Below are 14,322 nucleotides of genomic sequence, written 5' to 3'. Positions count from 1 at the left end.
TATTTTTTTCAAATGTATGTTATACCTCAGAACTTTAGACTGGGTGGACCGATTTTGACAAAATTTGTTTTTTAATCGAAAGGTGGTGTCATTTGGTCCCACTTAAATTTATTTGAGATCTAACAACTACTTTTAGAGTTATATCTAATAATGCGTTTTTACTTAACTACTTTTTCGTCGACTTATGTTGTATATATATGTTATATTTGTATACTGCATAACTTTTCACTGGGTACACGTACCAATTTTGATGACTTGTTTCAATTGAAAGCTGATACCTACTTGTCTTGTAGTCCCATTTAAATTTGATGGAGATCTGATCACAACTTTTTGAGTAATCTTTGTTAACGCGTATTTTACTCGAATATTTTTTTCGTCTACTTACATTGCATTACTTGTCGATGTAATTGAAGCCGGTTTTTTTCAATAAAGTAGTCCCATAAAATTTGGAGATAGTCTAGTGATAACCTCCGGGAAGCATATCATAGAACTCCTGGTAGTTATAAAACGCAATAACATACATGAACATACATGTATGAAAATATATCAATATGTATTATATTGTTTTAATTTGTAAGCGATCAATATTAGTTACTCTTTTTTATCTTTGTTAGTAGAGTATTACATGCACACTGGACACGCATGTATCTTTAATGATTCCACTACATAATATTATATAATAAATTGAAAATATATAATAGGATTTGTCAATTTAATAACAATAAAAAGCTTATTATGATTGTGTTATTATACTTATAATAAAATAATGTCTAGTCCGCTGATCCTCTACGTCCGCTTCCCCATAAATTTAAAGGACGGGCATTGTTCGTGACCTATATTTTAATACTGAAGGTTTTTAAGAAGTAAAACATAAATTTATGTTCTTTAACAAACTTTTCACTCATTAAAATGTTTATATCTTAAGATGTAAAGAGAATGAAATACGCGATACTTTTTCAATAAATTATGCCTTTTAATAGGCATATAATTTAAAGCTTACTTCAGTATTTTGTATTCATCCAATGTTACTATATACTTGTAACAATGCAATTACGTATAAATGAAAGGAACTTTGCAATTAAATTCTCTTACTTTCAAACGTCTACGTAATTTGAAATTCGATGCGCGTACAAGTTTATAAAAACATATAAATACTAAAAATACTATAAAAAATTCTTCAGAGAGGAAATAAAAAATCAATGAACTTAAATTTTTAAGATCAGATTGTTATGTTTATAGGTGAAGTTACCATTTGTATATGACCTTACGTATCTTTTAACCAAACTTATTCCGTACTTATAAATGCTTTATGTCGCTACTTTCTATGTAGATACATTTTTAAATAAAGCATATTACTGTTTAGGGTGCTAAAAGAAACTTTATATACGTTGTTCTTAATTTATTTATATGTAGGTATTAGGTACGTACTCTTTGGTTATACTCTAATACTAAGAGAGAGCGAAGAATTTTAGTATCGTAAACTACACTAGTCCACTGCTCAGGGAGCAATAAATATCAATCCTAAGAGTAACAGATATAAAGACAACATACATAAGTTAAAAAATGTATATTGTTAAACAACAAGCCGATTAAATTCTTTTTGGAACAAAATGTTGCGTATTACGTTGTTTTTAAACCACCAGATTTCTTTTAGGTATGTTTTTACATTAGTAAATAAAGTGAAGTAATTTATCAGTAATCATTAGAAAAACAATGTATAAAATAAATTCATAACACATTGTAATAATGATTTTAAATAGACTCGGTTTTTTATTATTATTGTATGTTCTTTACATATACTTAGGTATAATTATATGTATTGAAACCTACAATATCATATATACAATTACATTTGATATAATATATCTGAAGGTTATGGTTTCAGCTTTTTGACGTAAGTTTTTAAGAATATCGAAGACAATGTTGATATAGTAATAGTCAATTGGAATATTTATAGTTGATTGCTGATGAAAACATTTATCGACAGAAAAACACAATGACCATTGCAGTATTTTAATGCCAGTTCCCGAACAAAGAAAAAATGAAAGGTTCTTAAAGAAAATAATCGTTAAAAAAATCCTTGCTACGTTTATTGTTCTTCGAAGCAGCGAAGGCCATATTATGTCAGCGTCAATCGCCTTTCCAGATCGCCAAACTTGTTTTTTAAAAGCAGCTGCCTGCGAAAACCGGGCAAAGGACTCGTTTCTCAGTACCGTTCCGTTGCGATTTTATATTTTTCTCCAGCCAGTCTTTTTCGAACTTTGAACAGTTGCTAATTAGTGTTTTTTTTTTCTCTTTTTGCGTTGAGTATCGAGAGGTATAAGTAATAAATAAATTACATATATCGCTTCTTTGCTGAAAAAAAATTGACGTACATTTCCTTAAAAACTTTTTGCTCTAACAATTAATGCTGTGTTAACGTTTTACTCATAATAACGCGCGCTTTATATTTAATAACTGTTAACTCACTCTTATTGCATATTTTTAAAGATATCCTATACAACAATTGTTCATAAATTAAATTAACCTTGTAATATGAGTATTATTATTTTTTAATTTCAGGTAGCGAAATCAGGCGAAACTTCATTATTCAGTTTTAGAAATGCTAAGTAGCGGTGTAAGTATTATTATCTATTATTAAAATACATGATTTATTTATTGATTATTATTGGTACATGAAAAACTTGATTTTTATAGCATATAATTTTTAAAATTATAAAATATAACCAAACAGAACCGTATACTTTTACTTACACACTTACACATACACACATTCAACCAACTGTGTATGAGCACCGTTACAATCGATTACATAAAATACTAAAAGCTTTCATAACTCATAAGCAATCGGACGAGGTTGTTCAAAATAAATATAACATACAAATTACATCACTACATTACGCATTATCATTAATTATCACACACACAAACAATCCTATTGTATTATTTTTAATGTGTTGTGAGGCTAAGTTATGCCATTCTATAATTTTAAATAACTTGACCGATTAACATTTATAGATAAATATACTTTTTAATTGGAAACAGAATTAATTTGTATCATTTTAATATCACAAACAAGTATAGGTACACAAAAAGTATCTCTATTTAAAAAAAAAATTATGTGGTGTCATGGGACACCAGGTAGGAACGAAGTTCCTTCGGATAGTATAGAAGCAACACAATTTGAAAAAAAAAAAGTTGACTTTTACATATATTTTCTAGTTCTTGATTTTTTGTTTTTGTTGATTGGTTTTTAATTAAGCACATAAAAGTATTTAGGAAATTTAGTATTATAGAAAATAAAAAACACCGTAAAATAAAATAAATCAAACAAAATAATAATAATAATTCAAACTATTAAGTGAAATAAAAAAACATGTCTTTATTTATTTTTGTCGACCGTATAAAATTACATAAAAAATTAAAAAAAAAATTTACTAGTAATATTTTAGTTTTACAAACGTCATTTTATACAGTCGTGGGACTGATATTACGTCACTTCCGTTACATATTTTTCTTACGGTTTTAGTATCACATTTTTTTCAGTTCGGTCGTGCAGCCAAATGTCAAGCCTACCGTAAGGAACTTCGTTCCAATAAAAATTATTTGTTTTATTCTTTACACGAACTTAATACTATTTAAGATTGATTACATTTATGCGAATAAATCATTTTAAATAGATGCTATAAAGATATTAAAATTGAAAAAAGACGTAGTAGTGATGAATTCATTATTTGCGGACATCGACCCTCGAGATATTTCATACTTAAAAAAATCTAATAAAAGTTTATAAAGTTCTTACATTTAAAATATCTTTTAATTGCTCTGTAGACTGTAGTATATTTTTATTTCTATTCCACTAAAAATTATTTCTCAAGAAAGAAGAAAAAACTATTTATATCTATTTTAAATTATATTTCAAAAAGACTGAAACATTCTTTTAATTCGCCATAAAAATGGGTAACAAGCAGTCCGATAGTTTACCCATTACAACCTTCAAACATAACTTAACCGTAAGGCTCATCCTAAGCTCACAGTTCAGTTCATCTCTTTACGCCCGGGCCGAGACAATGAAATTAATTATTGATGTAAATGGAGCAAGGGTACATTCTTATTTAAATCTTGCCCAATTTTATTCGCATAAAAATAAAATATTTCACGTGAGATTGCCTCGAAACATTTTAATCGAGGGTCGAATATTGTTAACTTAAATTTTTGATTTTAGAATGTTTCATAGTAAATTTAAGCAGTTAGTGCTAGGGGCCTAAGTATACAACAAAAACACACACACTCAGGCCACGACGAAAATCGAATTGACCCCCACCCCCGCATGTACATATATACACATATACCTATTAATAATATAAAGCTGAAAAGTTTATATCTAAAAAAAGCTAACGTAAAAAAATTCAAATGTGACAAAAGTGTTTAAATTTTAAACTTTTTGTATGGTACTTTCATTCGTTTTCAAAATTTGACGCTCACTATATTTGGCCAAATGTCAAACATATTTTTTATATTTTTCACTACTTCGTTGTCTTTAATACTAGTTTTTACGGCCGACCTAATCAAGTCTTTATGATATTTCCCACAAACATTGTAGAGCAGAAAATCGCTGTGCTCACTGCTCTCGCCTAATTTTAAAAATAACTGAAAATATAACAAGTGAATAGGGATAAGGGTTAAATTTATCAAAAGGTTTAGGCCAATGTTTATTAAGCTAGTGAGAAACTTTATACCCTTATTTAGTTATCTTAACGAGTCCGGATAATATCGGTGAGCCGCGATCAAATAAAGTCGATGACAAAACCGATACGAAACACGAAACAGAAATTCACGCGAACTAAAGATTATCTTGCCTTTACTTTGTAAGAATGTTTACGAAATTGAAAGCAAGAAATGCGTAGGAGTTACCTTTTACTTTTTTTGTTAACAATAAAAACCTTTTTAGGTTAAGAAAAAACGTATTTTACTCTTTAGTAGGAGTCTGTCCATATGTCAGTTGTTATATCAATATTATCAGTCTTTATAAGAACAATATAAGGTACACATGTTATGCAGTCGAAACTTAAAATTAAATAAATCAATTATATTTAGCTTAGTACGTTTCGCGATTATAAAACAAGCATTTAAAATAAATCAAATTTTAAACTCTGTAAATAACTGCTTCAAAGTAGTCTATCTAGTCTACCTTCGCCAATATTTCGACCAATTACGTTATTGGAATCAATTATTAATATTTTATACTTTATATTAGTAGCTTTGAACAGGTCAGCCTAAGGTCATGATCCGAGTTCGCTAGACGATTAAATTATTCGTTTCCTTTTAAAACTAAGCCTTCCTTTTATAAGTGACTATTAGATTTAAAATATTATGTACAGTAATTGACTTTTAATTACTCGCAAATCGTGAGTTTCTGTAGAATTTAGCTTTAATGTTTTTTTTCGCTCGCTCGCTTCAGCCTGTAATGGCCCACTGCTGGGCATAGGCTTCTTTCTCTGTGTAGGAAAAGAATCAGAGCTTAATCCACCACGCTGCGCCAACGCGGTATGGCGGATATATTCCCTACTTTGAGTAACGATCGCTATCAGGTGTACATATGATAACAACCGGAACCGATAGCTTAACGTGCTCTCCGAGGCACGGTGGGAAGAATCACAAGGACTGCATAAACACCCAGACCAAGGCAAACATCTGTATGGCAATATAAATGTTTTTCATGTGCAAGGATCGAACTCGCAACCGCCAGCGCAACAGGCACAAACCAGTGCTGTTACCGTTGCGCCAACGCGACGTCCAATTCTTTTTTATTTATTTAAAATTAACATCCGTAGCCTTAAATTGCCCATGCCCTTTGTCAAATATTATGCATTACGCTTATATTATTATTACCCTACAGACGATTGATCAAGTAAGACTACAGATCGAAAGTCGTGACACTGCGTAGTAAAGCTAGGACTTTTCGTTATAATTTTGGTTAAGTCCACACAGTTGTAACTTATTTTCAAATATAAACAAATAATCTAAATTATTTTATTTCTAAATAGATGCTTAGCTCGAAACAACTTTAACTACTAATAAAAAGAAGAATTAGTAAAACATGAGTTAGATACGTAAACAGAAATGATACTTTTGTATCGTACATTTTAAAGAGGTACAAGTATACTTAATAATTATATTTATATCCTTACTAATATTACAAATGAGGAAAAACGGTATTGCCCTTCTTGCTTTAACGAATACAGCCTCAAGTGATCACGGCCATGAGGGAATATCAATTACTAGGTAGAAGTATCACGTTCCTTATAGGAAAAGCTTATAGTTAGTAAGGAATATTCTTTTTGAAATAAATATTAACTACGGATTCGAAGCCCTTTTATAGCATATTATTTAGTTTATTTTTTCTCACATTATGTCCTGCAGGTTTTTACACCAAATATACTATTCCGAAAGTGAATGCGATGATGAAAAGGTGGCACTGGCAGTATCGTCGAAATTGATTTAATTGACAATATACCGTAATTAACAAATGAACGGGATAACCGCAGGCTGTAAGGTTTTATTTTAAGTATTAAAAAAATGCCAGTTGGCCATACTGCCAGTAACCCGCTAGATTCGCCCTTACAATTTATTTAAAAGCTCTCTCCGATTACAGGCGTTGGCTGGCTTCCAAAGCAATTTCTTTAAAAATTCAAAAACAAACGAGATTAAACCAGTTACGCCTGCCTTTAAACCTAAACAAACATAAACCTGTTTCACTCTTGCTTACCTATAATTCGCTCGGAAAATGAAAATAAATCTATAATTATATATATTTCTTTAAAATAAACTAATTGCGTTACTCTGAAAATAAGTTTTTATTTCGTTAAATTTTGATTTACATTGTACGAAAAATCACTTAAATCTATAGACACTCTCATCTGAAACTAAGAAAAACGACAATATATGTTTATTATTTATGACTGTTACTTTATTAATTATATTTTATTATTATTATCCGTCTTCATCAGCCACCATATTTTTATAGTTTAATTATTTTCCCATGTCATCTGACAATGACACTTCAAAATACTAAATTTAAATATTTAAAGAGGGGATACTCTTTATATATATTATAAAACAAAAAAATGTTATAACAATTGTTGACGCGTCGAGCACGAATTGGCGTATACTCGTACGAAAATTCGTGGTTTTAAAAAAAGGGTTAAAAGCGATACAGAAATTTCACTGAATGCAGATATATATAAAAAATATAAATTATATAATTTAGTTTTATAAAAAATATTTGTAAAATTTATACATTATATTGAAACAACTTTTTCGGATTCCATCGCGGTTTATTAAGTTTTTTAGATGCCCGACGTTTTGAATTCTATACAGCAACCATGGGAAGATAGAATCCGAAAAAGTTTTGTCATTGTAATGTAGAAAAAATAAAAATAACACACTTTTTTTATTTGACTTTGCGGGTCTCGTATTATTAACAAATATTATGAGTGCGATTGTATACGATGTCCTACTTATTTAAGTCCTTGATTGTATCATATTATTCTTTTATGTGATGACGTCATTACATTGACTATAAATCAGGTTTTTTTAATCAACACTTTAATATTATTGTCATTTTAGTTTGGTCAGCATAGATTTAGAAAATAAGATTCATTAATATTTTTGTATTCTTAGCACTAAACAAAAATTAAAATAACTTAAACCCAAAACTAAAAATCGTAAGATTCTGCAATATCTTTAAATAATATTTTTTTTTGCAATATTGGTGTTATCCTTATTTACAATTATTACACATATATACAATTATTTACAATTATTACAATCTGAAATATATCATTTCATGTAACTTACAGTTGGGACTCCGTCACGGTGATATTACAATAGGTACTTACATACGTACATATGTAAACTGTCAGCTACGAGTTGGGAACATGACTTTTAGACATATCTGACACTAATTTCGGATTGTAAATCGCGTTTATTTCTTCACTTTACTTCGTTGGGCGTTAATTATTAGATTTATGATGCAAATATATAGTAAATTTTTCATCTCAAAAAAATAACTTCAATTACATCGACAATTAATACCACGTTTCCCATGTTAAATGGGACTAAAAGACAAGCATGAGCTTTCGATTAAAACAAGAATGATCAAAATCGGTATAGTCAAAAAAAGTTATAAGGTATAATACAACGTTGGTACAAAAGGACTTATTAGATCTCGATTAAATTTAAATCGTACTACGTGACAAACACCACCTTTTGATAAAAACTTTTGTATCGAAATCGGTCCACCCAGTCAAAAGTTCTGGGGAAAAATACATTAAAGAAACAGACGGATTGAGAATTTCCCCCTTTTTGGAACTCGGTTAGAAATAAAATAAAAAAACGTGATATTATCGGCATTATCCTTATAATGTTTTACGACTTCCTTGATTGTGTTCTTGAAGCAATAATAAAAATAAAGCATGTAGGTATGTAGGTGTTCTGACCGAAACGGTCAAAGGTCATTTGGATTTAGGATTTTAAATTGCATTTTTAAATACAAAGTGAGCGTTTTATTTCACTGTTACCTTTTTGATGTTTCATATATATATAATTTAATAATTTTGGTTATGATTTTCTCAGATTTTCTAGATTTTAGTGTTCACTGTTACAGTTGTATGAATTCCAAGGTTCTGATTTTATTAATAGTACGAGAGTGTAATTCAGTTGAGTTACTTATTAATTTTGTATATTTTTTCATAAACATCATATGTAAACACTAGCTGACCCCGCAAACGTTTTTCCATATTTTTTTAACCCCACCTTATAACTTGAGGTATGAAAAATAGATGTTGGCCGATTCTCAGACTTACCCAATAATTATGTACACAAAATTTCATAAAAATCGCTTCAGCCGTTTCGGAGTAACTAACATCGTGACACGAGAATTTTATATATAAGATGCATCCATATATTCATGCGAAAAGTGCATAATATTTAATTTGGCATAAATTTATAAATCTGCAAAAGAAAATATAAAGTTTGTATCACATAAAATATATTTAAATTATTTAATTGTATGTCACGCAGACATTAAAATCGTAAATGAAACTTAACTACAAAATGCTTCAAGTGCCCTTACCTATTTAATGACTTTACTCTAATTTCTGAACAAGGCATTGTAATGAAATTATCGTCTCTTGTTTGAAACGAAATTGAATTCACACAATTCGTAACTGTAGACATTTTGAATTTCATTATTTAAAACTTATTTCTCTGAAAAAAAAAAAAAATCTTAGACTCGGTAAGTGGTCGTTCTGAAAGGTTGCAAATTTACCTTGGCATTTGAGGGAAAACAATTGTCTCGACACCTTTACCTAAAGTGATGAGAAACAAAGGATTTTTCCGCACTTAGCTCGTTCAAACGTACGAGAATATATACATCTTGTTTTCATGAAATAGTTGTCTTAAGAAATTAAAAGGTCCCAAAAGTTGAAGTTGTTGAATTGTGAAAGAAATGGTAAAAACAAGAGAGTGTAACTTTGTAGAGATTTGATTAGCGTGAAATAATAAGACATTTTTTTTTTTTTAGTTTATATAACGTTTTGCAACAACAAGGTGTGTGTCTTGTTCTTATAAAGTAGAAAATGTTTTTATTGAATTCAATATTTTTTACTACCTATCTGTAAAATTAATAATTATTTAATGTTAGTTTTGCCAGTTAACATTGGGAGATTTTTTACTATGTATTATAAATTACTTTCAAAATAAAAACCGCAAAAATATAAAATACAATAATTTAATGAAAAACTCGACCTTCTGAAGCCGAGAAGAGTTTTTCCTCTAATTTGTGGTTTATCATTTTCCTTATTGTCTTTAAGATTAAGTATTCAAGTTTTATGATTAAATAAAATTAATAAAATTCCAAATAACCGCCTGGTGTAGTGGTGCGAGTAGTCGTCTAAAACACTGACGGTTCGCGGGTTCGATTCCCGGTCAGGACTGATATTTGATTTGTACGAATATTTCCTTTCGGTTTGGATGTCTGTCCTTGTAGGTCTCCCCACCGCACCGTGTCTCTGAGAGCACGTTAAGCCGTCCCGTTTATTATCATAAATACCCGATAACGATCGTTACTCATAGTAGGGAACCCGCAGTGGAGCAGCTTGGTGGATAAGGCTGCAATCCATCTCCATGTAGGCTGAATTCGCTATTTAATAATTTATGTAAGTATATTTTTACACTCCAAGTACAGAATAAACGCTTTATAACTCCAATGAAAAATGTCATTTTATCGCCAGGTACACCTAGACGCCGCGTTGGCGCAACGGTCACAGCCATGGATTGTACCTGTTGCGCTGGCGGTTGCGGGTTCGATCCCCGCACATGACAAACATTTTATTGGCCATACAGGTGTTTACCGTGGTCTGGGTATTTGTGCATTCCTCGTGGGGTCTCCCCACCGTGCCTCGGAGAGCACGTTAAGCCGACGGTCCCGGTTGTTATCATGTACACCTGATAGCGATCGTTACTCATAGTAGGGAATATATCCGCCAATCCTCATTGGAGCAGCGTATTGGATTAAGTTCTGATCCTTCTCCTACATGGGGAAAGAGGCTTAAGCCCAGTAGTGGGATATTACAGGCTGAAGCGTATACTTTATTAGACATAATACAGATCATTTAGTTTTGAAATAACAATAGTTTTTATAATTTTAGCAAAAACAGCTACAAAAATTAAAAAAAGAAATTAATGACGCAATTTTAAAAAGTGTACTGCTGGATAGACAAATAACTACAATTGTATACTTTTTTATTTCTAATTGGCGACGTCAAGGCAAAAACGATTAATAAACAATTATTTTGTGAAGATTTCAGTTAAAAGTAACTCTTTCAAAGATTTGAATTCAGACTTCTGATACCTTATCACTTTCTCTTAAACAAATTTGGTCACGAAATTCAATTCAAGAGCTTCCGACTGCGAGATTACATCACACGCTTCTGCCACTTTAAATGTACTAGTAAAGCAATAATTTCATAACATTTAAGCTAATAGCAACTCTATAACAACAATCAAAGACTCAATTTGCAATTTACTGAACAGTTTTTCTTGTTTCGTGACTGGATTCTAGACAATCGCAATAAATGCATTGAAATGTATTTCTTTTAATTTTGCAAATTTTGAAGATTTGTAATTGTTACAAAGACCATTTGTTAGTTCTGTTACCAAATAATTAAGATTATTTTAGTCTAGTTCACTTTACTAGTGACGAACCGTGAAAACATAGTAATTTTTTATTTACTTAATTATTTGCTAGCTAGTTGATATAATAGTATTAGATAATTAATGTATATAAATATGCATAAGTTCCAACCGTTTGGTTGTCTGAAAGTTTAAATACCGTCGATGAGTATACATTCGATTTCAGCATAATTTAATTTATTCAAGAAGTTTTTTCTGGTTTGGCGATTTCTCCGCTATGTGTCTCTCTACCGTTCAGAAGTGCGTGTATAGATCCTTCGCTCCTCGTTGTTATTACAGGTAGGTTTATAATGTAAATTACAAAGGTAGCTAGGAAATCGTCCGATCTGAAGTAGAATAGCGTGAAAAATTTAAACGCAACATGGGTTCTTTGACCAGCAGTGAGATATTAATATGATTTAGTTCAGATTATTTCTATGTAAACGTGAGGTATACTTAATAATAAGTACCTATCTAACAATTGAAAAGTGGAGTAAAAGCGATTGCATTGGATTTTGTGTTTTTTTTTTATAATTCCAGTTGCGCGAACGTTATTGTAATGGTCAACCAGTAAGATTATTATGCGAGTTTTTCTGTTGCAAGCTTTTATTCTTTGGTAGTTATTAATGTTATGACACCATGACACCATAACGAAACGATTGAATTTAGAGCTTATCAATTCACGATTCTTGCAGCTAAATCTTGTTTCTTACAATTTCCGCTAGAAAACAGTATCTAAATATCCCACTACAGGTCATAGAAGCCTATTCTCCAATAAATAAGAAGGGTTGAAGCTTAACCCGTGACAGTAATCCATTATACCCTTACGAATTACAATGATATCTTCCAAAATATGCAAGCTTATTTACAGGGTTTTTCTAAGAAGGGTTGAAGCTTAACCCGTGACAGTAATCCATTATACCCTTACGAATTACAATGATATCTTCCAAAATATGCAAGCTTATTTACAGGGTTTTTCTTTATCGCTGAGCACGGTATGAATTTTAAAGATAAATTTAGCATTAGAATGGTTGCAATTCGTTCGCATTTTAATTACGGTCTTCTGTTGGCAAGTTTCGTATTAGGAGAAGATACGAACTACAAATTACTTTAGTATATTAGACAAACAATTGCAAACAAATTTTTTTTTTGGTTACCTGAAAAATCCTGGCCAGGATATGTTTAATTTCAAATTGAAAAGTTTAATTTTGTTTAAAAATACACCCACGAGTTTACAGTACACCGACAGTATGAAGCCTGTAGAAAATGCAAACGATGGGTTTTTATTACTTTCCTGGCATAACTACTGGGTAGCAGATATAAACACGTATATATATTGTTACGTGTTAGGGTTCGAAGGATTTGGAGAGAAAGACCTGCTGACTCTTTTCAAGACTTTATTCACTAGCACTAGGTCCAACACAAAGCACTAGGTTCAAACACTAAGCACTAAGTTCAAACACTAAGCACTCACAATGTCCTCAGTCGTAGCCAATGTCGTAGGTTTCGCTGGTACCACTCTTGATCACTAGTTTTCACTCTTGAAGTCGCCTCGAAGATCGCTCAAACTGAACTGTACTCGCTCGCCTCGCTGCGGCTATTTATATCGGCCGAGACGAGGCCCAGACCATTCTGGAAAGTTCGCGCATGTACTCGGTTTTTCGAGACTATATTTCTATATAGTTCCACAATAGTACCTCTAACGCCATCTAGTATTGAGTAGAGAGTTTCATGCTATCGCTGTCTTTGTGTGGTTTCGATGGTTACCGCTAGATGGCGCTAGTTTCTTTGTGTGTTCGTAACACTACTCCCCTCTTAGAGATGCTCGTCCCGAGCATCGTTGTTACTGCCATGGTAACGCGCCAGACGGTCTATGTGTACCACTTTGAATGTCCCTCTAGGTTGCTTTTGAATCCTGTAAGTCACATCATTCAGTCGGGTAACCACTTTGTATGGACCCTCCCACTTGGTCTGCAACTTTGGAGATTTCCCTTTCCGGCGGGTTGGGTTATGCAGCCACACCAGTGACCCTTCCTTGAAGCCGCTCGTGTTCGATTTCCGGTCGTATCTGGTTTTCATGTTCTCACTTGACTGTAAACCATTTTCCCGAACCAAGGCGTGTATATAGCGCATTTTTTCCCTTAAATCGCTGACATAGTCTTGTACGGTATTTGGTTCCTCCGGTGACCCTCCAGTCAATAGGTCTACTGGTATTCGTAATTCTCTACCGTAATTGACATACGCCGGGGTAGCTTTTATGCTCTCATGCTCGGCGGTTCGGTACGACAGAAGGAAGAGCGGTATATACTTGTCCCAATCTTTTTGTTTGTCGTCTACCAATTTCGCTAAATGCCTCTCAAGGGTCTGGTTAAATCTCTCAACCATTCCATCAGACTGTGGACGGTACGCGGTGGTCCTCGTCTTATGCATGCCCAAAATTCTGCACACTTCCTGGAATACTTGCGATTCGAAGTTCCTGCCCTGATCAGAATGGATTTCTAGAGGCACACCAAAGCGACATATCACTTCTTCGACTAACTTAGAAGCGACTGTTGTAGCTTCTTGGTTTGGTATGGCGAACACTTCGGGCCATTTGGTGAAGTAGTCCATGACGACCATAAAATACTTGTTTCCTGATTCCGTTACAGGAAATGGCCCCGCTACGTCAACTGCAATTCGTTCCCACGGTGCACCGACGTTATACAACCGCAGGTTCCCACGGCTCCTGGTCTGAGGTCCTTTTACAGCAGCGCAAGTAGTACATTTGCGGCACCAATCCTGTACATCATCTCGACAATGCAACCAGTAGAATCGTTCTCGCACTTTTGTTAACGTCCTCTTGACACCTAGATGACCTCCTGATACGCCATCATGTATTTCACGGAGAACATCTGGTACTCTCGTTCTTGGGACAATTATCTGAAGGTGGAACTCTCTGCCGTTAGTCTTCTCCCATTTCCGGTAGAGTATTCCGTTTTGAAGTATCAGACTGTCCCATTGAGCCCAGTACGCCTTAGTGACAGCGCCAGTGGGTGCAACCTCACTCCAGATTGGTTTTACGTCACCCCGTTTCTTCCATGTGATGAT

At 32.6% G+C, this 14,322-nt stretch overlaps 1 protein-coding gene across 1 annotated transcript in view; it reads left to right on the top strand.

Annotated features, from left to right (window-relative positions):
* The window catches only part of LOC123654195, a 70,384-nt gene that overhangs the window by 23,960 nt on the left and 32,102 nt on the right, over nt 1-14,322 (top strand). The window contains exon 2 of the mRNA XM_045590116.1: nt 2,563-2,617. The gene's annotated coding sequence lies outside the window, so the exon portion shown is untranslated. The remainder of the gene's footprint in view (nt 1-2,562; nt 2,618-14,322) is intronic.

The sequence above is a fragment of the Melitaea cinxia genome, chromosome 6 (assembly GCF_905220565.1).
Source record: "Melitaea cinxia chromosome 6, ilMelCinx1.1, whole genome shotgun sequence".
Taxonomy (NCBI): Eukaryota; Metazoa; Arthropoda; class Insecta; order Lepidoptera; family Nymphalidae; genus Melitaea; species Melitaea cinxia.
Note: the sequence above shows the minus strand (reverse complement) of the source record. Positions and strands in the feature narration are given on the sequence as shown.